The sequence below is a fragment of the Pongo pygmaeus genome, chromosome 2 (genome assembly GCF_028885625.2).
Source record: "Pongo pygmaeus isolate AG05252 chromosome 2, NHGRI_mPonPyg2-v2.0_pri, whole genome shotgun sequence".
Taxonomy (NCBI): domain Eukaryota; kingdom Metazoa; phylum Chordata; class Mammalia; order Primates; family Hominidae; genus Pongo; species Pongo pygmaeus.
Window position 1 is genome coordinate 67,184,259 of NC_085930.1, and position 25,532 is coordinate 67,209,790.

Consider the following 25,532-nt stretch of genomic DNA (forward strand, 5'->3'; position numbering starts at 1 on the left):
GAGGGCTGTGTGTGTATGTCTGTGTGTGTCATGAACAACATTGATCTTCCACCTATTCACCCAGAGCCCAGCAGCTGCCAGCCTGCTAGCCAAAACCTTATGGCAGCTATAACTCTGTTTGACCTTCTCAAAGTTTAAAATTTTTTTTATCAGTTGGTGACATTTAAAAACCAAGAGTATTCACATAGAAATCCAGATGTCCACCTTCTCTGGAAAAAAAATGGAAAACTGGCAATCCAGGCCCACATCCCTGCTTAGCCACCATCCAGTGGAGTTGGGCAGTGGCTGTACCCATTTGACACCACAGATGCCACAGTCCGCACTACTCCCTATTACCTCCCCATACAGAGCCAGTGAGTGCCTGCTGTTGTTTGCCACCTCACATACACTGTTGCTTTTTCTTATTGGTAGATTCCAGAGGAGAAAGCCATAAGCCAGAACCAGCCCACCTCCCTAGGTAATGCCTGGTCCTTCTACACATTTGAGTTTGAAATCCCTGCCATCCCTCAAGTCCCTACCCAATAATCTGTAAATCTCAGAGCCTTGGCATACAGTAGATGCTGAAAAAGAACTGTAGCCCCCATTTACTGAGTGCTTATCCTGGGTGAGGCTGTGGAACCTATCACCTTTTAACAGATGAACCAACAGGCTCAGAGCTGAAGCTATGCCCAAGATGAGTTTTGTCACTAGGACTTTTGTGGTGTCACTCACTTTTGCACTGAGCTACCTCTCATGGTGTGGCTTTTCATGCTTGTTCTTTTTGCCTTCTCTATTTGTTTGCTGGTTTCAGAAGGTTTCATAAAAGATAGTAATTAAGGCCAAGCCTCAGCATTGTGGCTGGGCAGAGACTGAGAGAGGAGAAAGGCATTTCACAGGAGGAAAAGAACAGAGAGGAAGACATGGTACAGTGCTAAGGGTGTGCTAGGAGGGGCACTGGCAACCCAGGTGGGGAAGGAGTGGAAAGGGCAGAGTGTGAAAGGCCCTGCATGGCATACTGGGGCTGTGAGACTTCTGAGAACACTGGGGAGTTATGAAGGGTTTTAGAGCAGGACTGGGCATGACGAAGGCTAGTGCGGCAGCAGAATGGAGGCAGAGAGGATGGTGCTGTGAGAGTCCAGAGGAGAGGTGTCGGGGACCTGAAGAAGAGCCTTTCAACAGAGAGAAGAGCAGATTCCAGGCCCTGTCAGGGAGGACGTGGTGCTGGGGTGGGCTGAGGGACAGTGCCTGGAGCTGGCCATCTGGAGGCACTGCAGTGCCATTAGCTGGGACGAGGATGGTGGGAGGAGATATGGATTGGGGGCATCCCTGGGGTGATGTCCTCTGGGTGCCCAGGGAGAGGACGGGGCTGCGGCAGGAGATGTAAGTGCTGCCTGCCAAGCTGAGCGCCAAGCAGCGAGAAGGGAGTGCTCTCGGCCAAGAAGGGCCTGGAGACACCCCTGTCACACCTGCTGGATCGCCTTCTCCACTGGCCTCCCTGGCCCCCTCTCTCCCTCCTATGCCTAAGCCTCCAGGCGTGAATGTCCTCTGCCCCATCCCAGGGCTGCAGACAGCAGGCCATGTTGAATTTTGGCCCTATGAATGGGCATCCCTGCCACTCCCAGGAAGCAGATGTTCCAGACGCTGAGACCCCAGGGTCCCCCCAAGCTCTTCAACTCGTCAGAGCAAGGCCTGGGAAGGGGAGTTACTATGGTCAGGCCCTCCCCTCCCCATCTCCTCACTTCCTGCGAGCAGTGCATTTGGCTTTATATAAAGCCAATAAATAAATAAACAAGCGGGCATGATTAATTGATGGTATGGAACAGACCCAGGCTCTGGGAGTCAGGTGGCCTGGCTTCCTGGTGGAGCTCGGCTTTTCAAGGACCTGGGGCCTGAGCCAAGGAGGCGAAGCCTGCTTTGGGGAGGTGCTTTCGGTGCATGTCTGGGGTTTTCAACTTTCTCCTCAGGCAGGGCCACTGTCCTGGACTCCTCCAGGCCCTAAGCAGGGCCAGACTGGAGGCTGGGGGGCTAAGTGTGCCCTTGCTCGCTGCCCTAACCTTTCTCGCCTCTGAGGGCCCTCAGGCTAAGCTCCCTGGGATTGGACCAGCGGTCCCCTCCTCCAAAGCGGGTCTCCCCATCTGCCTACTCCACACCCAATTCGCTCCACCCCGTGTGGCCAGTTCACAGGCTCGGGTGTGCTGGGGAGGCTTGGGGCGCCCTGACCCCTGGGGAAGAATGGGGAGGATGCCTCCCAGGGCCAGGCTGGCTGTGGGGGTGCGGCGGGGACAGGGGCCTGTGCTGATGGAGGTACCTGGAGACACACCCCGGGGCAAGACTGGATACCCTTTCCCGCAGCCCCACTGGTGCGCGCGGAGGAGGGCGCGGGCGGGACCGCGCGCTCCGGTCCCGCGGGGCGCTCTCCGTGAGGAGTTTGGGGAGGGCCGAGGGGGAACGCGCGGGGAGGAGGGAGCAGGGAGGGCGGGAGGGGGAGGCGGGCAGAGCGCAGTGCAGCGGTGGCAGAGGCGGCGGCGGAGGGAGGCAGGCGGGCGGGCGGCGGCGGGGCCGCGGGGCAGGCGAGCGCGGGGCAGCCGCGGCAGAGGAGCCGCAGCCGCAGCGGGGCCGGGCCGGGCCGGGCGCGCACCAGCTGCAGCGGCGGCGGCAGCGGCGGCGGCAGCATCTCGCTCTCGGAGCCGGCGCAGGTGAGGCAGGGGCGGCCGGGCCCGGGCTCTGGGCCTCTTCCCCTCTCGCTCGGTCTCTTGTCACTTTCCCTGCTGGCTTCCCTTCCGCGGGCGCTCGGCCCCGGAGACCCCCGCCGGGCCAGGGCGGGAGCGTGAGCCGGAGCGTGTCCTGGTCCCTTCGCCCCGCGGAGGCAGGCGCCTTGTCAGCAGTGACCTTGAGCGGGCACCAGGCGGCGGGCGGGGCGGCCGGGGTGGGCGTCCGCGGACCCGGCGCCTGCGGGTGAGGGAAGGGGGCGCGCCTTGCGCCTGCTGCGCGAAAACTTTCCGGGCTCGGAGCAGCCCCGGAGCTGGGGGGCGTCCGGGACGCTGGAACCCCCTATTTCTTCTTCCCAGATGGCTCCGACTTCCCCACCTGGCTTCTCCTCAGTGTGGGGGCCCCCTTTCTCCTGGCTCTGGCTCCTGCAGGCTCGGGACAGGTTGAGAGCTGCAGAGAACTCACCCTAGGCTGGGGGCTTCTCCCTTCCCCGAAGGTGATTTGCAGCTGCTAAGAGCACGAGAGCTAGGAGAGCACCTCTGCCAAGTGCTCTCCGCATCTCCGGCCTCACCTTTTCCTAGCTCCCCTCCTCCTGGCCCCTCTGGCCACAGCCCTAACCCCAAGCACGCACGGGTCCCTCACCTGGTGACACAAGAGCTCGGAAGTCCCACATTCAGTGGGTCCTCAGATCCACAGCGTGATTTTTCAGCCCAGTACCTAAGCCTCCTTCGGAAGGTGGACTTGGGCAGGTGCCTCAGGCCCTCAGGACGGGCCAGTATAGCATGTTTCGGGACACCGGGACTCACCCAGGGCCTGGCCACCCCTCCTTGCCCTGAGGCCTCAGGAGGACGGGATACTCTGGCCTTTGGTGATGTCCTAGCTGTAGAAGCACTGCTTCCTAGAACATTAGCCTTGGGAAAGGGACATGAGGCCCAGAGAGGGTGAGTTGGCCTCAAGGTCACACAGCAGGGGGCAGGAGTGAAAACTGGGCTTTCTTATAACGGGTTAGAGTGGATGGAGAGGACTGCTGTTTGGTTCCTACATCTGAGGGATTTGGGCTCTGGGACACTGTCTCTTACTAGCTGTGTGACCTCTGGCAAGTCGCTGCCCCTCTCTGACTCAGTTTCCCCACCTTCTAGGGCTACTCTAATGGCTGAATGAGTTAATATTCTTAAAGTTCTCACCGTTATGCCCATGCCTAGTGTATGGTCTGTATCCAAAACATTTTGGCTACCAGCTGGTGTAATTTCCTTTCTGAGCCGTGAAAGGGAAGCCAGAGAGGGTTAATCATTCCCGTGCCCTTCCTCTTCTCTGTGTGGGCTGGTAGGGGGCAGCACCTGCTGGGCTCTTGAGCATCTGTGCCTGTCTATAGAATGTTAGGTAAAGACAAGCTGTCCCAATGCCCTCAGAAGCCCATTGGAGCCACTGGGTGGGCTAACTCTGGGCTGTGATTTCCTGCTGCTGCCATGGCAGAAACCAATACCTGATGTCTAACGGAAATGACGCCAAAACCCGGCCATGGCGCCAGGAAGAGGCCCCCTCTGCATACAGTCTGGTGGGAACAGCATCGTCTTCAGTCCTCCTCCATCTGTACCACTCTTCTCCCCACCTCCGTGCGAGGTCATTCCTTCCCCCAGGGGTACTATTGGCAACAGAGGAGATGGCAGAGGGGTGGGGCTCATTCATTCATTCATTCATTCATTCACTCACTCCCTAAGCCTTGATTCTTGCCTTCTCTGAGTCAGGAGGCACTTAGAAATACAGAGAGATCAACCACAGCTAGCGGAAATCAAGCTCCTACCAGGTGCAAGCACTTACTAAGCACTCTCAGAGACACACTCATTTGTTCATTTGATAAATTTGTATTAAGAACCTAATATGTGCTCAGCACTGTTTGATGTGCCAGAGGCATATTACTAAATAAAACAGACCTGGTCCCAGCTATGTAGGCTAGCTATATAGTTTGTCATCCAAACTGAGATACCTTGAGAGTGAGAGAGGGCACGATTAATAAAAATACCAGGACCACAGAGCATAAACCAGGAAGGTCCAACCACACTGGGCTGCAGGACCACTCTGCAACCTTGTGGAGTTTATATACCAACGTTTGGGGAGAAAGGTTAATATTTTTTGAGCAATTATTTTTTGCCAGGCTGTGTACAAAGCGCTTTGGGGTTTCATCTGATTTAATCCTCACAATGCTATGAAGCCGGTGTTACCATCTACATGCAGCTGGTTAGTAGTAGAGCTGGGACCACCTCTGCTACTGACCTGCTGGGCTACCATGCTTCCCTAGAAATGGGTGAGACCCAGAGTCCCAGTGCTTGCACTGTCTCAAAGAGGACTTGTAGGCAGTAGCACAAATGATGTAATAGATGTGCAGTGGGAGCAGACAGAGTCTGCCTGGAAAAATCAAAGGCAGCTTTCTGGAGCAGGAAACCTCTAACCGGGACCTTGAAACATGAGTTATGACTTTGACAGACTGTGGGGAGGACATTACAGGCCCAGGTTGCTAGGGCTTGGAGGTGTAGGGGTATACCATCTATTTAGGAATACCACCCCCACGATAGGTCCAGATCCAATGGCAACAGGACAAGAGTTAGGTCTGAAACAGCAGGAGTCAGCAGAGATTAAGTCTAAGCCTGGTGCTATGGGACATGGTAAGTTCTGAATTTTAGAAGGATGTTCTGAAGATTTGACTGTTCTGTAGGTAGAGAGCAAAGAGAGAATTTGTTGTGCAGGATTTCTCTTGACAAGAATTTGCTATAACCCAATCCATACTATGGACTGCCAGAAAGGTCATGGAAATCATTTTGTTATATGGAATCACTGCAGAAGAATTTTGCTAGCATTTGTAACAGCAGAACAGTTTCACTAAGCAAACTGATTGCCAGCAAGAGAAATATTAACCTACTTAAGGGAGAGGATTTTTAGTAGCATAATTTGCAAATAAGAGAATATGCTTATTATAAATTAAATATTTTCTTTGTGTTAAATTGCATACAAGAAACTCTAACTTCCTCCTCCCTTCCCTCTTCTTTGTATCTCCCCTGTTGTCATATAAATCTGTTGCAGAGTAATAAAACTGCATTTCTTTAGTAATGTCTTATTTCTCAGACTTTTCATTAATTCAAACTGGCCTCCTTTCCACCCTCTCCAATTAAGTGGAATTATTGAAGCTTTATGGTATCTAAAAATTAGAATCTGCTAACTGAACCCAAAAAAGGGAGCTAACTATTGGGGCCTTGGGATTGAAAAATCAGGCTAGAAATATTTGGGAAGCGGAAGAGAATTGGATGGGAAGGAGGAGGGAGCAGGGCCGGCTTTGTGGATGTGTGGCCTGTGCTAAGAAGGGCTTCCCACTGGATTTAATGCTCTGCAGTCACCATATTGCAATTCTTAGCAGTTTTTGAACAGGGGGCTACACGTTTTCATTTTGTACTGGGTCCCACAAATTATGTAGCTGATACTTGGAAGGCGACAGCAGGGAAGAGGTGGGTGAAGAAAAAGGTAGAAAGAAGAGAAGAGCTATGGATAGGGCAGAGAGAAGAGAAACTAGCATGGTTTTAAGCCCCTGCCATATGCCACTTGCTATGTGAGACGCTTTTCCATGTGTATCTATTTTCATGGCAATCCTAAGACGTAGGTGATATTATCATCATTTTTAAATATAGGTTTTATTATTATTCAGTTATGGCAAGGCCAACCACTCAGGAAACGATGGCCTCTAAAAAGATTGTTGCTTGAGATTCCTAAGAGGTGAGGACATGCTATGCCATGCAGGGCCACATGGGGAAACCCTAGGGTCAGTCAGGAGGCAGAGGGAGTGAGGGGAAGATGGGGTAAGAGGCTTTACTGTGGCCCCCACAGGGAGGGATGGGTAAGGCAGGGTAAGCAGGCTCGGGGTTGGCTACTTTGAATAGTTTCAGCAGGCTCTGGGACACAGTGGCTGTTCCTAGTAGTATGGTACCTGCCCCCGGCTGATTAGGGCAGGGCAGTGTGGCCCCGTGGGCAGGGGCTCCATAAAGGAAGCGGTTGGGAAGATGGGCTGAGCATTTATGAAAGGGGCCCTCATGGGCCAGTCCTTCACTGTGTCAAGTAATTGGCTGTCTCTGGGAGGGACAGCCCCTCCAGGGTTAGCAAGGCCCCACATGTCAAAGCATCAAATGCAGAAGCTAGAAAACATGGTTATTACAATCCCCATTTGACAGATGAGGAAACTGAGACTCGAAGAGATTTCCATAAACTGCCCAGCCAGAATCACTCAAGTAGAATGGCTGTGCGGGCTGAAAGGTGTGTGCTGATCCGGAGTTCTAGGAAATGGCAGATGTTGGGATGGTGTGTGAGTGGGCCCCATAAATAGCATCTCTCCTCCACACTCCTCCAACAATTTGAGGAACAAATGAGTGGCAAGTAGAGAAGCCGAATATAAATTTTCTCCCTAATAGAACAGAAGCAAAGTTGGAGGTCCTGGCTTCATGTGAGGGTGAGGGTCAAATGGGGGCCTACTAACTGATTCCCTGGAAGGAAGACCATGTGGAGGTCCTGCCCAGGTAGGCTTCACCCGGGTACGTAGGGCACAGCCAGGACAAGCTTTCTGCGGTCAGGACTCCCTCCCAGGAGGAGAAAGGGCAGAGACGCTGATCGTAGCCCATCCCTCTTCCCAAGTTGACCAATAAGAGAAGACACCCCGCCTCCTGAGGGTGGAGCCAGGAAAGGGGCGGGCAAAGGCTGGAATGAGCCACTGAGGATTCTCTCCAGGGGAGAGACCTTTGAGGAATGATGGAGGACTGGGGATGTTCGTGCTAAAGCCTGTGACCGCCTTTCTTCCCTCATATATAACTGTCTGTAAGGCTGGGCATTTCACAGGGCCATAAGGAGAGGGGCTGCATAGCTTCCATCAGGCTTCCAGAGGGCTCTGTGACCCGAGAAATAGGAAGCAGACCTAAATTACAGAGAAAAGGAATGATGGGAGTGGGGGAATGGACAAGCCTCCGCTAATCTCATTACAGAGTAAAGGGAATATCCATTGGTCTTAGGAGAATGAATATGACAGGGACAGAAAATGCCTCCCTGTTTTTTCCAGCAGAAGCTCAGGTGCTATAAATACTGTGACATTGTAACATAACATCTAGGCAGGATTCTGGGGAGATGTAATGACCCGATTCCTTATTTAAAAATAAAAAGTGGGACTTAGGAAAATGACCAAAGCTTGTGCTGGGCTGAGCCCAAGTGAATGGCCGTGCAAGCAGATGAACCTGGAAAGGCCAAACAGGTCCGTTTAGTGTGTCCGTGTGCAAAGACAAACATCAGCACCGAGCTGAGCCTGTGCGATGCTCCATCCTCTCTATACCATTCTGCCTGGGAATGAGTCAGTGCTTTCTAATTGTGTCGCTGTGATCTTGGGTAAGTGGCTTCAGCTCTGTCTGTCTCAGTTTCCTCATCTATAAAAGCGATCCTAAGAATGCCTGCCTCATGAGTACTTTTGGGAGAATGACAAGGACTAAGACAAGTCAAAGTCTCAGAATAGTGCCTGGCACAGGCGGTAAGCACTTTCTGAATGTCAGCTATTAGTGTTACTATCGTCATCACCTTGTAATTTACAGAGCACTTTTCACATATAATTTTTACCTTCTAATCCTCACAGCAAGCCTGTGATGTGGCTAAATACCACTTCCTTTCCCCCACAAGATGGCTACTCATTAATGAAGCCAGATCTCAAATCCATTCCTTGGGTTTTGAGTTCCAAGCTGGTGTCACTGCTGTGGTAGCCACTCTGGGTAGCTGGAAGCCCACTGGTATGAAGATGTTGCTATCAGCTACTTCCTGGCTTCATGAGGTTGGGAGATTGGAAAACAGTGAAATGTTAGGCCCTGATAGGGGGAGGTTGTGAGAAGAACAAGGAGTACCCAAAAAAGTAAAACTGGGCCTCAGTATCTGTTGTCCAGTTGTCACTACATTTCTCAGAAGGTGAGACTGACTGGCTCTTTTCTTTTTCAAAAAAAAAATTTGCATCCTCAGACATAGGCACATAGTAGATGTGTGTGAAGAGTGATGGAGGACTGGAGATGTTTGTGCTAAAACCTGTGACCACCTTTCTTCCATCACACATAACAGTCTGTAAGGCTGGGCATTTCGCAGGGGCATAAGGAGAGGGTCGGCATAGCTTCCCTCAGGCTTCCAGAGGGCTCTGCAACCCGAGAAATAGGAAGCAGACCTAAGTTGCAAACAAAAGAAATGATGGGTCTTTTCTTTAAAAAAAAAAAAAAAAAATTGCATCCTCAGACCTGGGCACATAGTAGGTGCTTAATAAATGTACGTTGGATGAATGCATTTCTTATGAAATACAAACTGTCACTCCTCAACAACAATGATGGGTACAACCACAATGAAAACAACTCTCTAGGATGAGGCCACCTTGCCTAAGTGATTGCTGTTCAGTGTTTCTCAGAAACTCATGGTAGGCTGTCAACTCGTGATTAACTTGAAAAATCTGCTTCTGGCGCTATTTGGAGAAATGAACTGTTGAAGTGAACATCTAGCAGTCATAATATAGAACTGGGAGAGCCATGAAGGGTGAGGGTATAAGGAGGGTGCCACATATAGGTGGGATATAAGAGGCTTCGTATATGAGACTGGTATAGAGACAGATGCCACATTGAATGGAATTTCTCCAACGTTGCCATCAGGAGTAGATAAGAGCATGAGGCCATGAAAGTTCTACTCTCTCACCAAATCGGTGCCTTTCTTGTCCTCTTCCTCCTCCCCCTCTTCCTCTTCTCTCTCTTCTTTTTAGTATACTAATTTGGTTTGGTTAGTCATTCGTGCTATAGAAATATCTCCGGTTCCTTACTCTCTAGCCACGTGATAAATTGAATTTGTTTACCTCTTTTGACATTAGTCATAGCCACATGCCTTACTTTGGCCAATGAGCTTTGAAAAGTGACATGTGTCATTTCTGGATGGAAGCTTTAATAACCACCATGCTGTTTGCTACTTTTCCCCATTTCTTCTCTTGGCAATCAAGGCAGCACGGAGATGGAACCTCCCTCGATCTGGTTCTCTGAGTGAGAATGACACAGGGCAGAGCTCACAGCCAACCCATGATGGACATGTAGCATCAGTGAGAAGTAAGCCTTTGTTTTAAGCTATGGCACACTGGTCATGTTTGTTACTGAGCGTAACTCAGTCCATTCTAACAGATGCCAGTAGGGCATGGACTGAAATAATCACAACTTGTTTGGAGATGTTTTTGAGTCTTTTCATTCCTTCAAGAATGATGCCAAAAATGTTAGTGTTTGAGGTATTACGAACACAAAATGGGGGAGAGACACGGCTCTGCAAGGTAATGGCTAGTCTCCCTAGCGTGCATGGCATTTGTTGACTTCTCCAGTTTCACCCTGTCCTCATCTCTCCATGCTATGCCTGACAAGTCCACAACATCTTTGAAATGGGACACTAGTTTGCACATCTCCAGGCCTTCACTCATGCTCTGCCTAGAATGGGACATATCGCAGGAAATTGTTGAGTGGCTTGGGTGGAGACAAGCGTGTGGGGGAGAGGGGAGCATTGGGCTTTTTCTGTAAGGCACAGAAGGCAGAACACTTAGGACAGAGAGTGAGATTCCTGTGCAATGTGAACGAGTTTGCTACCAATAGAGCTTGGTCTGGCACAGGAATGAGTTCACCACACTAGAAAGTTTCCAAGCAGAGGCAGGTGTCATGGAGGGGGATCCAGGTCATCAGAAGTATAGCACACTCTCCAATCCTGTCTCACATGACTTTCAGGAAGATTGCCCAAAGTAGGTTGATTTTAGCTGGAACTCTATATGTATTTTTTCTCTTTTCAAAATAAAAGTAGCTTTTTTCACATTGTCTTAGTCTGTTTGTGCTATTGTAAGAGACCACCTGAAACTGGGTAATTTATAAAGAAGAGAAATGTATGGGTTCACAGTTCTGGAGACTGAGAAGTCTAAGAACATGGCACTGGCATCTTTCGAGGGTCTATTTACTGCATCATCCCACGGTGGAAGGTGGAAAGGCAAGAGTGAAGGACAGCAAAAGGGGGCTGAACTCACTTTTAAAACAAACCCAATCTCACCGTAACGAACCCAATCTGGGGATAAAAACATTAATTCATTCATGAGGTCAGAGGCCCCATGATCTAATCACCTCTTAAACGCCCCACCTTTCAACACTGTTGCATTGGGGATTAAGTTTCCAATGCATGAACTTTGGGGAACACACTTAAACTGTCACATCCCCCAATTATAGAGATGTTACATAATGATTATAGAAAATTCAAGGGGTATTGAAAAATACAAAGAAGAAAGTAAAACTCTAATTAAACACCACAAAACAAAGCTAATCTCCATTAATATTTTGTCAAATGTTCTTCCAGACATTTCTCTATGATTGATAAATAAATAGATATTCTGTTTTTCTATCCTTTTCTTTCACTCAGTAATAATGGTCATCTTAAATATCAATAAATATACTTCTACCTTATATTTTGTAAGTGGCTTTGCCATGATTTATTTAACATATTCCTTTCTCATGGGCACCTATGTTGTGTCCAGAATTTTGCTATTAAAGACAACATTGTAATGAACATTCTTGTATGGGACCCCTGGGCACATGTCCAGGCATCTTCTGAGGATGAATTCCTAGAAGTGGAGTCACTGAATCAAAGAGAACTGTTTAGGGTGAAAGAAGAGAAGAGAGCTATGATATGATCAGGTAAAGAAATCCTTCCTGGCTTAGGGGCAGCTTGCAAAGGGTCTGACAGAAGAAAGATGAATAGGTGATTGTGGCTAGGCTGAAAGGCTTGAGGGAACCAGGATATAGGAAGTAGAAGAGAGGGAGGAGGAAGTAGGAGCTGGTTTTCAAGGCCTGTAGGGCTTTAGAAGACCATCCCACAGGTGAAGGGTAAGAGTGGATGACAGTTATGATTTATGTAGAGTCAGGCAATTACAAGTGCTTTCATGTGCACAGTCCCTTTGGAGCCTCACCACCACCTTGGAAAGAATGTCTGCATCCCCATTTTACAGAGGAGCAAAGTGAGGCCTGGAGAGGATGTGGCAAAAGGAGCCGTTGTCCTCAATTATAATATGTGGGCTCCTTCACAATTCCAAACCTATCCTTTGCACATACCCCAGGCTGGCTCGTGCCTCCAGTCTTTGCAGATGCCATCTTGTGGGAAGCCAGCTCCTGCTCACCCTTGCAAAGGAAGACTGGTCCCATGAGACTTTTTTGTGAAACTGTTCCTCAGACTCCCTATCCCCACCACCCAAAGCAAGGCAGAGCTGGTCAGGGTCCAGGAGGGATGTTCTGCAGGTCATTGTCAGAGTGTTAACCATTGTGTACTAACTGTTGAGCCAGGGAGCCTGCTTTTGACTTCAGTGAATTGGATTTCCTGACTCAGCTGACTTAAACATATGGCCCTTTCTTACCTCACATAATCAAAGGTGGATTAGCTCTGGAGTTGGTTAGCCCAGTGGCTCATCCATGCCATCAAAACCCATGGTCGTTCTTTCTGCTGTCATCAACCAGAAGGCATTACCCCTGTCCAGAGCATCCCCTGAAGATCTCACAGCACCCTAGGGACAAAAGGCAGGAGGTATCTCTGCGTTTCTTTTATCAGGGAGGAATTCTTTTCCAGACATCCCCACCAACCTCCTCTTGTGTCTTATTGGCTGGAATTGGGTGACGTGCCATGCCTAAACCAATCATGGCCGAGGAATGAACCCAGCAGGGATTAAATGGACCAGGACTTATCTCTGAGTCAGTTGAGAGCACAGGTAGAAACTGACACAGTCAGGGCTCTGCCAGCCGGGAAGTAGGAGGGAGTGTCCACTGGGGAGCAGCCCCTACCATCTGCCCCAACTGTGCGCTGACTCTCCTGCCTCCCATCTAGGCAAGGAGCTGTGTGAGAACAAGGATTGAGACTTACTCCTTCCCAAGTCCCTTGAAGGCTAGCACAGGGCAAGGCACATGGTAGGTATTGAGAAAAGTATTGGCTGAATGAATGAACGAATGAGTGAGTGAAATCAGTGGATGTTTCTCCATCAAACCCTGAGATTTAGGATTTGCTGCACGCCTGTCAATTTGAGGGGATGGTTTAGGTACTTCAGAGAGTATAGGAATGGCTTTGTCCTCAAAGATGTTGCAATTTAGTTGTGGAGAAAATGCTGGAACCTAAGAAAAATTTGGACTTGAGGCCTGGCCTCTAAGGCAGACTGTATGTGCCATGGGGTGGGGGGCAGGGAATACATCCATAGGAAGAGGCCCCAGAGATGGGCAGAGGTATGTGGTGGAGAAAAACATCTCTGTCCTCAAACAGTGGAGGAGAGTGCGATAGAGCCTAAAGGGGACTCTTTCTGGAGGGCCTACTGTATGTTGGGTATTGTCCTTATACTTATTTTATCTCATCTTTCCTGTGTCTCTATGGAGTAGATCCTTCTATCCCCATTTTATAGATGCTGAGGTTCAGAGGGTGAGGTTGCTTGCCCAAAGTCACACAGCCAGGAGGTCACAGGATCTGACTTACAGCACAGATCTGTTCTGAAAAGCTGGCTCCCTTCTGCAAAGGGGCTGTGATGACTATTCAGGGCCCACTTGAGACCAGCAGGTGGTGGAGTGACTGAAAGGGAAGCCTGGAAACTGACAAGAAGGCCTAGGAAAGGCTTGGTGCAGTGAAAATGCAGAGGGAAAAAAGCACAATGGGAGAGGTGTTTGTAATAGGATTCAGGGTGGGCTTGAGGAGCCATGGTCTTTGGCATCGAATCTGACTTCAAATCCCTGCCCTGCCAGTGAACAGCTATGTGACCTTAGGGAAAACACTCCCTTCCCTGTACCTCAATTTTCCATCCATAAAATGATGATAATAGTTCAATGTTTCCAGTACCAAGCATATCATAAAAATTTAATAATGGAGCTATTCTTACTATCAATAGTGTTGTTATTGGTTTGGAACTTGGTAGGTAACCAGACCTAATGGCGACTCCTTGGTGCGGGGACCCTGGGCTCCCATTCTATTTGGTTACCACCTCCACATTTCACCTTGACTTCATTGGCTTTCCTGCCAGTCTGGCTTTCCATTCTTCACCCGAAAAGTAAAGGGATTGGGATGGTTGGTTTCTAGCATTCTCTCTTGCCCAAACTCTGCACTTGTGTGAGGTGGAAAGGGGAAGCTGCAATGATTAAAGGGATCAGAACGGAGTGAGGGGGTGTCAGGGCTTCCTTTGTTGCTGTGAAGCAGAGGGAAGGCAGGGCAGGGGATGGAAGGAAGAGCAACCAGGAGCCAGAAGAGGCTACAGAGTCAGCAAGTCCAGGCGACTGTGGAAACCCCGCGCCGGGCCATTTGGAGGTGGGCACAGAGAGGAACGGCCGAAACCAAAGGAGGCAGAAGAGCATGGAGAACATCTGCATCTGACACCTGCCCTCGCTGTGGGAGAACCAGAGAAAGAGAGAGAGAGAGGAATCAATCACAGCTCATCCTGATGTTTAATACCTGGGAGGCAGGGCTTTGAAGACGGTGTGTTCAAAAACTGAAATTGAATTTCCCCAAAGTTTGCAGGAACACTGCAATTATGCCGGAGAACATGTCTATGAAATCCCCTTGGAATCTATTTTTGGGCACAAGGTTTTATAACCAGAGTCAGAAATTGAGTGGAAGTGTGTGGGAGGCTGACCCTGGACAGTTTCCATGTTGGAGAGGAGGGGAAAGAGTATTTTTATCTGCAAACACCGTGTTTCATAGGGTGAGGCTGGGGAGGAGGCAGTTTCACCACTTTGGGTTTCTCACCCACTGTTATGTTAAGACGAGAACTATCTTTGACAGAAGTTGTTCAAGTTCCTTATTCAGAGTGGGTGGCTGGGGGCTGGGGATTGAGGCGGGGAACTTATGTGGGACTTTTGTATGTTGCAACCAAGACATCTGAGACTGACTTTGCCAGAGACTTTTTCAGATCTGTCTTGTGGGGATGTCACCATGTGCAGGGAGCTTTGTCTAGCCAAAGATTGCCTCCTGCACTGCTGTATCACTATTAGCAATTGCTATGTGACAAACTGCTCCAGAGTCAGCATCTTAAAGTAGTAAGCATATCTTGTTGCTGAAAAATCTACAGGTCAGCTAAATGATGCTTCTGGTCCTGGCTGGTTCTCTCACTTGTCTGTAGTCTGCTGTAGGTCAGGTAGGTAGCTCTGTGGATCCTGGTGGGCTCTCTCACTTGGTTGGTGGTTGGCTGGCTCTAGGCTGGTCTGGGATGACCTCAGTTGTGACAACTCTCCTTTACTGCATGTAGTGTCTGCACTAGCCTGTGTTTGTTCACTTGAGAGTGGTAGAGTTATGAGAGAGAGAGAGCAAGCAGCATGCAAGGACTCTTGAGACCTAGGCTCAGAATTGTGAGTTGATATGGTTTGGCTGTGTCCCCATCCAAATCTCATTTTGAATTCCCATGTGTTGTGGGAGGGACCTGGTGGGAGGTAATTGAATCATGGGAGCAGGTCTTTCATGTGCTGTTCTCATGGTAGTGAATAAGTCTCACAAGATCTGATGGTTTTAAAAAGAGGAATTCCCCTGCACAAGCTGGCTCTCTCTCTCTCTCTGTCTCTCTCTCTCTCTCTCTCTCCCTCCTTTGCCTGCTGCCATCCATGTAAGATGTGGCTTACTCCTCCTTGCTTTCCACCATGATTGTGAGGTTTCCCCAGCCACATGGAACTGTAAGTCCATTAAACCACTTTCTTCAGTAAATTGCCCAGTCTTGGGTATATGTTTATCGGCAGCGTGAAAACGGACTCATACAGCAGTGTCACTTCTAGTGACACTGTTGGCCAAAGCAAGTCACGGGGTCACCCAAAATTCAAAGAGTGGGGAGATAGACTTCCCCTTTTAATCACAAGGAGCCACAACATCACACTGGAAATGGCTTGGATACAGGGCAGCCATTAATTGGGGCCGTAGATAACTTCAGTTTGCACAGCTGCCAAAATCAGCATTGACCTCTAGGGCTGTCCGCAGAGAGGGAGGGGGGAAGGGGGCAGGCAGACATCCCTACTTACGTCTTTGTAATGCCCAAGATCCCCTTAATGTGCAAAGTGTTTTATTGGTAGAATCAGGAAAATGTATGTCCCTAAACAATGAGTGATCAATTTTCACTCATCAGACTGACAGAAATTGAAAAATGTGATGCTATCAAGTATTGGTGAGAATGGAGAGGAAATAGGTGCCATATACTCTGCTGGTCAGAGTTTCCATGCCACAGCCCATTGAGGGCAATTCAGCAGCACCTACTTGAATTAAAAATACACTCATATGTTAAACAGCTGTGGTCCATCCACCCCATGGAACAGTACTCAGCAATAAGAAGGAACAAACTATTGATACACGCAACAACCTGAATGAACCTCGAGGAGCGCAAAATGCCAGTCCTAAAAGGTTACATACTGCATGATGTCATTTATGTAACATTAGTGAAATGACCTAATTACTGAGATGAGAACAGTCTGCTGGTTGTCAAAGGTTAGGGATGGGGGAGAGAGCCCTTCGGCTGTAAAGGGGTAGTACGAGGGAGTCTTGTGGTGATGGTCCAGTTGAGTACCTTGATAGTGGTGGTGGTTATGCAAAGGTAATGTGATAAAATTGCATAGAGCTACATATGCACTTGTGCACACACACAGACACATACAAAGATGGGTGCCTGTATAACTGGTGAAATCTGAAGATGCTCTGTGGATTGTAACAATGCCCATTTCTTGGTTTTGGTATTATACTTTATTTATGCGAATGTTAACTTTGGGGGAGCCTGGGGGAAGGAGTGCATGTGTCTTCCCTGTACATTTCCTTGCAACTTCCTGTGAACCTTTCCTTCCAAATGAAAAGTTATAAATAAAGACACAGGTGCTCTGGCCTGGTAAGTCCACTGCATGGTGCCTGCAACGGAGACATGGTCCCATGCCCAGAGAGGCTTATGCAGAGATGATCACTGAACATCATTTGATATCAAAGCATTGGAACGACCTAGATGTATTTGTTCACCTAATAATCATCTATTGGCTTCCTACTATGTGCCAGGCAGTGTGCCAGGCTCCAGGGATACAACCATAATCAAAATAGACCAAGTTCCTGTCCTCGTGGAGTTTGCATTCTAGTGATTGCCCCACAAGAGGGAGCTGATTCCACATAACAGAAACAAAGAAATGAAGTAGGCTCATATCTCTATTGCTAGAATGGTTCTGTCTCTGGAACATATCACTGCAAAGAAACAGCAAGAAGCAGAATCAGGCATTTGTTACACCACTTGTTTTAAAAATAGCAAAGGAACCACAGTCAAGTGAAGGAAGCATCAAGCTTTGCTGTGTACTTTACTGGGAGTTAATCCTGTCCACCTAACTGGAATGGAAGCCTGTGAGGGCAGGGGTTTTTTTTTGTTCCTTGCAGTGCTCCCACACCAGAGCAGGCCTGTCACATAGGAGGCACTCACATATCTGCTAGGGAAAAGAGTAGATTGTACCCATTTCACAGGTTGGCCAATGGAAGCAGGAGGCCCTTAGCTATGGCATATTGGATTCTCCACTATGAGAGTTATGAAATGTGCATTGAATATCCATGACTTTAAAAATACCAGATACCGTTTCTTTCAACTGTGTCATCAGAAACACATTTCCCCAGCCCCCAAAAAGTGTGACTGTCAAGCCTTAGATCCACAGGTTGTTGGTTGTGGAATGACTTCACACTTTTTTGTTTTGCAATACGGTGTGTCAGGCAGGCCTTCCTACATTATCTCATTTAATGTGCCTATCAATCCTGTCTGGAAGAAAATGGACATTCATACATCTTCTATCTGCCCCCAGGCCCCAGCCCCTGATGTAAGTTTGTAGCACACAATGACAGGCGACTGGAAGCAAAAGAGCCTGTTGCAGGATCCAGGGCCGCCAGTGAGTAAGGCCCAGTCACCCACCCACCCACCCACATAGGAATCCCCCAGTGAGTGCACAGTGTCTGGCGGGTGTGGGCTCCCATTTTCCTCTGCTCCTGGCTCATTCTGTCCCCCATCACATGTCCTGGGGTCAGTGACTGCTCCTGGGCATATTGCTGTGAACCAGGCCCAGTGCTGTCCTCATAAACTTGCAGGCTAGTCGGGAGGTCAGGGAAGCAGGCACAAGGTCTACCCAGTGTTGCCCTGGGGAGCCCGGGAACCTGCATCCTGGAGGTTCATAACCCACAAGGTGCTGCCTCTCCTCGCTGTTCCCATCAGAGGATCATAAACCATCCTTTCAAGTGCCAGCCAAGATGATGAAACATGAAGATGCTCTTGAGGTCACCAAGAGAATCATTTCAGACCCAGGGATCCCCCCAGAACGTACGCATCCAGTAGCTGTGATCGTGACCTCGATCTGTCCCCTCATCCATCTCCTGTCGGGTCCCTGTGAACATTTATTACCCTGCTGCAGAAAAAGCCTGCGAGGCCAGATGACTTGTCTGCAGCTGGCAAGCCTCGGCGCCCACAAAGCAGAAATTAATGAATGACGGTTGGGGAGAGAGGCAGGGAATAGGACAGCAGCTATTTTAGGCTCACTTTGCCAAAGCAGATCCTAATGCCTGCATCTATGTGTTAACTCTGTCCACCCTTTGAACAGAAATCGAAATCACATTGGCTTGGATTTTGTTTGCTTGCCAACTCCAGGCTTGTATGTCTTATAAAAATATGCAGATTTTGAACTAATAAAAAATAGAGCTACTTTGAAAATCAATTCTATCTCTCTCTCTGATTTAATATAACTCATAAAAACTTTCTCAAACCCAGTAAAATAAAGTTGGAATGACATGAGTTCAAATTCTGACTTACTTTCTAACTGTAACTAGGTCTCTCTGGGCTTTAGTTTTCTCAGTTGTAAAGTGGGGATCAGACCATCGCAGTGTTGGAAGATGAAGCAAGATATGTGGGAAAGCTCCTAGCACCTGTCATTCCTTGGATATGTGACTCCTTAGACATAAAGGAAACCATCACCCCTTTCTGCAACTATGGAAATATGGTGTTCATGGATCATCTACTTTTCCCTGAGCACCTCCTAAATGCAGGCATGTAGAAACCCTGGAGAACCCATGGTGACCTCTGGAGTTGGCATTCAGCGCTGGGCTCAAGTGTTGTGGAAATAGACCTGTGTTTGGGTGATGTCTTGTCTCTGAAAAGCAGCAGTTTGTTTCCATGGATAAGCCAGAACATTTCTCCTCCTGGTTTCTGGCTTTGTCAGGCCCAGAGTTGGGGAGCTGACGTGGAGAAACAGAAGACGTGAATGTGAGCTGGGTGGTGATGGAGCAGACTGCTGAGTGAAGCCCTAGGGCCCCACAGAGGAGCTGTCTGGATGCTCGGTGCAGAGAACCACAGCTGGAACAGCCCAGGACCTCAGGCCCCTCCAGGACAGAAGGGACAACTAGTCTTGATCCTCCCATAACTACTGAGGTACGTGGGGTCTGGAAACCAGAGAGGGAAGAGGCTTAAAGTAGTGGCCCTGGGGACCCACCTCATGGTACTCATGGCACAGGATACCTTTCTTCATGGGATGATCCATTGTATGGTTATTTTATGATCGCCACTGTATAAACAAGAGATGTAGAGTTTTTCCTATCCCCATATTGCAGTCAAGACCCCCGAGGCTCCAAGAAACTAAGGAACCTTCTAGAAGTCACATAGCCTGCAAGTGGCCAAGTCAGAATTTCCCTGCAAGGCTTGTGCTGTTTCCATTCCTGTTTTAAAAGAAACATTCATATTTGATTTGAAAGCATCTGGTTAGAAAGAACTGGACACTCTGAGTAGGCTTTCAGAAAGTGCCTTCCACAGAGAGAAGCAATTCAATAAAGGAACAGCAAATACTTGTTCAGCATCTACTATGTGCCAGGCACTGTCTTAGGCATTTGAGATTCATCGACGAATAAAGTGGTTACTTAATAGGTGGTTATGGATTTGAGTTGGAAGAATTTGATTCTAAGACTCTCCTAAAATGGGTGTGGGCCTCTTATAATTCATAACCAGGTGAGAATTCATATAATTCATATAATTCATAACCAGGGCAATTGACATTGCCCGTCAATAAGTGAATGATTTTCCTCTAGGATCTGATTTTGCTGCCCTTGTTTTCTTCTCCACACAGCCCTGGTGCGCTCGGACAAACCCTGCATGGCTCAGCCACTCTTCTGTCTCTGGGGGTGGTTCTGAGAAAAGTGTTATGCATCTGCCTCATGCCGTTTTATCACCAAAAGGAAAGTTTAAAGTAGCTTAAGAGCTGGAGTAGGTGGCAACCTTTAGAAACCTCAGTTTCCTCGTCTGTAAAATGGAGAGAATAGTAACTTTTGTTAAGGGGTGAGGGAGATATATATATATATATTCTGTTTTTTTCTATATGTTGTCTCTCTATCCATCTCTCTATCTCTGTCTGATTGCTCTGTCTATGCCAGCATGTGCAAATGCTCAGGAGGTGCCAGCTGTTAGGAGGATGACGGGGTGCCGTTTTGCAGCAATGGCTGCCCGTGCAGTGGATTGGATGTCGTGTCTCTTACTGATCTTAAAGGGGCCTCCTTCGAGAATCAGCAATTTGTCCCCACCTATGTCAAGCCTGGACGGAGAACAAAGTTGTAGCTGTGCCTTTCTGCTTTGCCCTTTCAAAACAAAGAATTGTATGCTTTTGACATGAACATTATTGTTGCTGTTTGACTGCCCCCAGAGCCTTTGTGTCTGCTCTGCAGCTGGAGGACAGAATCCTCTGCATGTGGGGGACAGGGGTAAGCGGTGGACTGGCAGTGGATTGGCAGGCACTGGCACCCTCCCTTTGGTCCTGGACTCTCTGTAGAGCTTCTGTGGCTGCCCGCTGCTCCCTTTTGGGTGTTCCCCATTCCTCTGTTCACCCCACCCTCACGGAGGACCTACTTTGTGGACCTGCCTACCCAAGCCCACTTCGGGGTGGAGGGTGCGCAGCAATGCTTGGATTGCACATCAGAATGTGATAAACCAGGCCGGAGACTCACATCCACCAGCCTCCCTCCACGTGCTGGAGTACAGCATCTGAGTGGTTTCCCGGCAACCAAGCGAGGCCAGTGCAATGCAGGTCCATGACAGGGTTCCCCGTCCTCGGCAGGATGAGGAGGATGGTGAGAGCTTTCTAGAAAGCTAAGAGAAAGGAGGCCCTTTTATTCTGAGGTTGTGGCCTTTCTACTCTTTCAGTGTTAAAATGGCCTTTCTTCTATAATGTTGATGACCAAGGAGGTCTTATTTTTTTTTATGTTGGTATCTGGCAATGCTAGATTGACTTAGTTCATGTTTTCTTTGTTTTGTGTTAATTTTACTGGCCTGAGACATCCTTAAGTCTGGGAAACACTGAATTATTCTATTTGGACAGGAGGTGTTATTTTATTTAATTTTACTGCCAATTCTGTGAAATACCTTTCCCACCACAAGTTGAGAAAACTAAGGTGTGGAGAGGCAGCTTCCCCAGAGCGGCAAAGGCAAGCTTCATACCTGGTTCTGACTCCTACCAAAACCCTCATGTGCCCCGCCACCCACAAGCTCCAGGCTGCTCTAAAAGAGGCTCAGAATGGCTAACGGTGGTAGAGCTCATAGAATATATGGAGATCTGCACCACGTAACGCAAGGATTTGCTCCTTATCTAGATCACAGGAAGGCTCAGGTGTCCCCGTTAGCTGAATGGTGCTAACACGTGGGCCGACAGCTTTGGCTCTTCAAATCTGATATCCTTTGTGTTGGTCAAACCCTCACATGCAATCCAAAGAGGATCTCTACTAGTCATGGACCTGCCCTCCTCCCCACCCCCACACCAGGTAATGACAGGCTGGACATCGGCCAGGTGGTTTCCACATCTGCACCATGGAGGGAAAGAGTCTGGTGATTGCTTCACTTTGCCTTTTTCAACCGAAGGCCACCCTAATACCTTTGTGGGCTGCATCCCAAGATGTCTTCACTGCATTTCCATCCTCAGTCAAGCCAGGAATTCCATCTCACTGGTCCAATGTACAGGGGTAGTTAACGGCTTGCATTTTGGTGAGTCAGCACTTTGAGGGTTTTGTAAAGGACTTTGCTGGTTTGGCTGCATCCGCTGGCCATAGGAGGCCTGGCTCAGGAGACATCACACCACTGTGGAGGGCTGCTCACCTTAACGTTGTCCCTGTCTGAAAGCAAATTTTCTTTCTCCAGTGGCTTTCTTGGGGGACCTGGGTCATTTGGCACAAGCCATCAGGGACAAATCTATAACTAAAATGGAGTTGGACTAATTTTTGAGTAACTGATTTCCCTGCTGATCTTGAACAGCAGGAATTAGAGGCAAAAGCCCTGAAGAAACGTGTTGAATGAAGTAAGACAAGCCCCCATTCTAGGTCTTCACTCTGGAGAGTCAATGTGCAGTTGATGACAAGCTCCTTAGGGGCCAGTGTCTCCCCTTGGAATTGATGTGCCCTTCTGACCCACCACTGGGGCCCTCTGCCAGGCTGAAGCTAGGTGGAGAACAGCAGCCAACCTTGGTTGTTTTCTGGGTCTTTGCATTTGAGGAGCAAAGGCAAACCTCATGTGTTTTGTCTTCTGGGCATCCTTGGGAACCCCATGAGGCAGACAGGTGTGGACTGGCCTCTCTCACAATTGGGGAAACTGAGGCTAGAGGCAGGAAAGTGATAAACCTTGGTTTTCTCGTCTGGAAAATGGAAACAACATCTAATAACTTCCTCATAGGGGTCATGGTGAGAATTTAATGAATATATAATATGAATAAAGATAATGTCTGTATTTTATATATATAATATCAAAACCAGTGCTTGTCACATAGGAATTTTGAATAAATATTGGCTTTGGCTGTTATTTTTATTATTTCTAAGGTCACCCAGCTAGTAACTGGCAGATGTTTTGCAGCCCAATGGTTCTTTTTTATTGTTGTTTTTTTGAGTCAGAGTCTCGCTGTGTCACCCAGGCTGGAGTGCAATGGCGTGATCTCGGCTCACTGCAACCTCCACGTCCCAGGTTCAAGCAATTCTCAGGCCTCAGCCTCCCAAGTAGCTGGGATTACAGGTGTGCACCACCATGCCTGGCTAATTTTTGTATTTTTAGTAGAGACAGGGTTTCACCTTCTTGGCCAGGCTGGTCCTGAGCTCCTGCCCTCGAATGATTGGCCCTTCTCAGTCTCTCAAAGTGCTGAGATTACAGGCGTGAGCCACCTCATCTGGGTCCAATGGCTTTTTTTATTTCCATCTTTAAATCACCTAATTCTTTGTTTTCCCACTAAAATTCGAAAGTCTGCTTAGAGCAAGCTTTCTCCAAAGTTGTTCCCAGAAGATTCTAAACTGAAGAAAACTATGTTGACCTGAAATACTACTGGAAAGGCAGCTTACATTTGATTCATTTTGAAAATCAAGCATCAGAAACATTCCTTAGCCCACCAAGATAATATAAGTTAACAATGCCTGGGCACTCCGTCTGCACCAGGCACTGTACTGAGCATTTTATGAGGATTATGTTGCTTAATCCTCACAGCAACACTTTGGGGAAAGGTACTTGTGTTTTTCCCATTTTAAGTATGAGGAAACTGGGGTGCAGAAGGGTTAAGTGGCTACCCAAGGCAGCAAGTAAAAGTCAGAAGTGATCCCCAAACTCCTGCTCTTTAATCCCTAAGATGTATAGGTATTATGAGGCCTTCCATGTAGTTGCAACTTTTCTGTACTGCTTATTTGGGCCTTGCATGACCCATATCATGGCCCCTATCAGCTGCAGCTGTGTATTCTCAGTAGCCTGTGGGCTTTCAGAAGGCAGGGCTCTAGCCCCTCAACTGTGCCTCTCTAATATCCCAGACTCCTCTTTGGGCCTCAGTCTCTCCATTTGTAAAATGGACATATTAGGTGGCATCTGTACTGCACGCCACTCCCACCCCAGTGATTCAGAACTAGTGGCTTAGTGGCTTTCAGGAATCAAGGCTCACTTCATTTGCTCTTGGTTTTATTTGTTAAAAGGTATAGGGTGTACTGGTGAGAAAGTGTTCTCAATTTGCTCATCTGTGAAATAGGGTGATTCTGAGGATTTAGTGGGAAGGCAACAAGCACCTAGCACAGTGCCTGGAACACAAAAAATGCTGAATGATTGCGTGCCTTTTTTTTTTTTTTTTTTTTTTTTTTTTTTGAGACAGAGTCTCACACTGTCGCCCAGGCTGGAGTGCAGTGGCATGATCTTGGCTCACTGCAAGCTCCACCTCCTGTGTTCACCCCATTCTCCTGCCTCAGCCTCCCGAGTAGCTGGGACTACAGGTGCCCGCCACCACACACGGCTAATTTTTTGTATTTTTAGTAGAGACGGGGTTTCACCATGTTAGCCAGGATGGTCTTGATCTCCTGACCTCGTGATCTGCCCACCTTGGCCTCCCAAAGTGCTGGGATTACAGACGTGAGCCACCATGCCCAGCCGATTGCATGCTTTTAAAAACAGTAGTGATACTATTCTATTGAGACACTTGTCACAGATACTCATGGGTGTCCCAAGTCATAATCTCTGTCCTCCACAAGACAACATCAGTTTGAGGAAACTGTCTAGAGTCTGAGTGATCTCTTGGTGCTTTTCTGTGGGGAACAGTGTGACCCAGGCTGTCTTTTGTCAGAGAGGCATTGACCTGTCTGTGTTTAAAGAAATTAAACTTTCCACCCTATATGCTTCAGATGGGGGCAACCACAAGGCATTAGGCCAGTGGGAATCAAGAAAGGAGGAAAGGAAGACAGGGAAGCAGGAAGAAAGATGAGATGGAATAAGCATTTTGCAGCTTAGCCCCAAGAGGAGAATGAGAGACGCATTAAAACAGTCACCCCTGCTGCAAATGGATTCATTTGATTGAAGGTGGTCACAGATGTCACGTAAAAAGAAATTTAGTTTTAGAAATGGGAAGCCTTCCCATAGGGGCTTAAAGAAGAAATCAGGGAGGAATGGAACTAGAATTCTGGTTGCCAAAGATGTGTTCATCATACAAGTTCAGGCATAAGTCCCTGCTGTCACATATGTATGGGATCACGTGTGTTCCTGCATGTGCACACATGCCCACCACTAGACCATAGGGTGCTTTGGGGCACATTAGGAAAAGGCATCCCCCTCTGGGTGGAAGCAGCCACATGGCACATTGCTTGGCCAGTGGACCGTGGGCTGGATAGAAGCCCCCTCTTCTTCTCTGCCCAGTAGTGTGTGGCCCTGCATGGGGGTACACATGCGTGCGTGCACACATACACACACACAGAGTCTCTCTCAGGCAAGTGAGGAGACCTTTAGCCAAGGTCTGGTAATCTCACAGTGAATTGGAGACACCTCAGCCGGAGTCCTCATGGAACACCCAGCAGTACTTGCCTTCCAAGAGTCATTTCCACAAAACCCACAGCTTCACACTGCTTGCTCAGCTGCCTTCTTGAAGATAATCTGTTTTGTTCTGTGCCTCTTCAGGACCTATCTGGTCCCAGCGAGCACACTTATTGGCTTGACTTCAGATACAATTTTATTCCTGCCGTTAGATACCTGCTTTTGCTGGAAAACAAGCCACAGGCCTTTGCCGTTTACCGAGTGCCTCATTTGATCCTCACAGCAACCCCAGGGATTAAACAGTGGGGACTTAGCACACCCATTTCACAGATGAGGAAACGTTCTCTGAGAAGAACCTCAGAGAAGGAGAACATCATGGGTGGCCTGGATTTAGAGAGTCTGTCTACCATCACCTGGTCTTGAGTGATCTCAGTTTGGCTTTTGCTAAATTCCCTCAAAACTGTGAACATTCATCTTCTCCCAGGCTTAGTTTGTCCCCTGTCCCCTCTGACCTGAACCTCCATCC

The 25,532-nt window shown here is 48.4% G+C and overlaps 1 protein-coding gene across 12 annotated transcripts in view; it reads left to right on the top strand.

Annotated features, from left to right (window-relative positions):
* The first annotated feature begins 2,604 nt into the window (after nt 1-2,604).
* Nucleotides 2,605-25,532, top strand: part of ATP2B2 (ATPase plasma membrane Ca2+ transporting 2) — a 388,403-nt gene continuing 365,475 nt past the window's right edge. For 4 of the 12 annotated variants that reach the window (XM_054481347.2, XM_054481339.2, XM_054481345.2 and 1 more), the window contains exons 1-2: nt 2,611-2,675; nt 18,942-19,150. The gene's annotated coding sequence lies outside the window, so the exon portion shown is untranslated. Of the gene's footprint in view, nt 2,676-18,941; nt 19,151-25,532 lie in introns of all 12 variants that reach the window. The other 8 variants (XM_054481330.2, XM_054481333.2, XM_054481332.2 and 5 more) reach the window with 3 other exon arrangements.